The sequence below is a fragment of the Lissotriton helveticus genome, chromosome 11 (assembly GCF_964261635.1).
Source record: "Lissotriton helveticus chromosome 11, aLisHel1.1, whole genome shotgun sequence".
Taxonomy (NCBI): Eukaryota; Metazoa; Chordata; class Amphibia; order Caudata; family Salamandridae; genus Lissotriton; species Lissotriton helveticus.
The window spans coordinates 585,378,726-585,380,540 of NC_136072.1; the positions used below are offsets into that span (position 1 = coordinate 585,378,726).

The window sequence follows — 1,815 nt, forward strand, 5'->3', positions numbered from 1 at the left end:
TCGGTTCTAAATCTATGACACTATGACGCTTAATGTATTATTCAGCCATTTGTTTTATCTATGTGGCGATGACTAGTGTTTTATACATGCAGGGTGCACAAGTGCAACTGTTTTATGCGGCCTTTTGACTGGAGAGCGCATGTCGAGTGTTAAAAGTTCACTCCATATAGTCGGAATTGCCGCTTCCGCATTCATAAATAGACGGACAATGCCCCTTTAAGGTTCTTAGCCAGGCAGACACGTGGTCTATGCCGGAAGCTATTTTTACCCTCGTCCGGTGCAGGGAGGGTTAGTCATCACCGCAGTGGACGCTGGACGCCGGACGGTTGAGGAACCTTTTAAATTACCCCCTGTCGGTAAGTCGCGCTTTGCTACTTAGTTTCGCTAGGTGTTAATCTCCATCGACCCCTGGTTAATAAGAGCACGATCTTCACCGGTTATTACGAATTGAAACCGTCTTTTACATGCCGCGTTAACCAGGTCGCGTTATCTAATCCCCGGTGGCGTCTTTTATATTTCGTCTCTACAGACTCACTCGCTCGACAATATCCTGCTTCGAGGCAAGAGTCACAGTAGAGAATTACGCACCGTGCTGAAGCTATTGAAAAAAGAGCTCGCTGGTTTCTTCAAAGTTTTTGCAACTTTGTTGCTTATTTTATTGGTGAGTGGAGAGTTTATCACATGGCTCTCTTTGTAAGCGAGATCTAAACATTAAGCTCGGGAATCGTTTGGTATGACTTTTGAATGTTTCTATTACATCTCCCCTTCTGGTGCAGATTAAATTATTATTCAAGCTCAACCTGTCACGCTGCATGCTGTTTAAGCAGTCAGATCTTACCAACATAGAAGTGCGAAATAAAGTCCTGATACAGGTGAGATTCTAAGTCTGGCCCTGTTAGTTTAATTTTGGCTAAATAGGAAATCAAGCTTATGCCACTTCTCATTGGTACCCTTCATTTCTTATAAACTAGGTACCCAGACTAATGAGGTATATACCACCACCCAACGTTTGGTAAACCCTACATTATGCACTAGAGACCGTGGCCACATCAAATGAAGGCTTGAAGTCAGATATATCGAATTCTTGTGTTTTAGTAAGTTTATTTATATGTATAATGTATAGTTGACATGCATAGGAATCCTCCAAGAGAACTGGATATAGATGCTTGTTTATAATGTGGTGTTAAATTATAATGTATTACTGAATTATCTGTTTATACTGATGGTCTAGGATATTTACAACCTATAATAACTGGACTTATTCTAATTGTTGAATGTATCAATTTTTTCAACAATATATACAGCATTATTGACTGTGTTTTTTCAATTATATTTTCTTGGTTGTATCTTTAGAGTCTATTTGCTAGGGTGTGGAGGACATAAGAATTTCTTGCTTCTTTAATTTAACTGTGAATGCACTAACGTTGTTTTTAGAGATAAAGAAATAGAGTGTGTTATAATTATATATTTTTTTGTTATGTTGCAGAAAATTGTGTGGCTCCTGAAGAAGGCGTTGTCTTGAACGCCGAAACGCGCGTCGATAATTATATATGTGCCACGTTTTTGGTTTTGAATGATTAATTATTGTCTTTAATGTTTGGTGATTTCATTATCACTTTTTATATTCCCAGTTTTATGTTATTGTGATTTATTAATTGTATTTTTAATTATATGTATGAGATATTGTTTTATGAATAAATAACGCATTTATGTATGTGCATTCACTTAGTTGTCCGTCCCTCCTTGCATTAGCCCCTCCTTTTGTGATTATTTGCACTAGTACTGTTTTGTGATTGCCTAGGAATTTCTTCACAC

At 37.9% G+C, this 1,815-nt stretch overlaps 1 long non-coding RNA gene across 1 annotated transcript; it reads left to right on the plus strand.

The window, feature by feature from the left end:
• Positions 1-295: 295 nt before the first annotated feature.
• On the plus strand, positions 296-1,004 carry LOC144790932 (uncharacterized). Its single transcript, XR_013602259.1, has 4 exons — positions 296-356; positions 530-661; positions 777-872; positions 972-1,004. It is a non-coding gene; the product is annotated as an uncharacterized LOC144790932 (long non-coding RNA).
• The last annotated feature ends 811 nt before the right edge of the window (positions 1,005-1,815 follow it).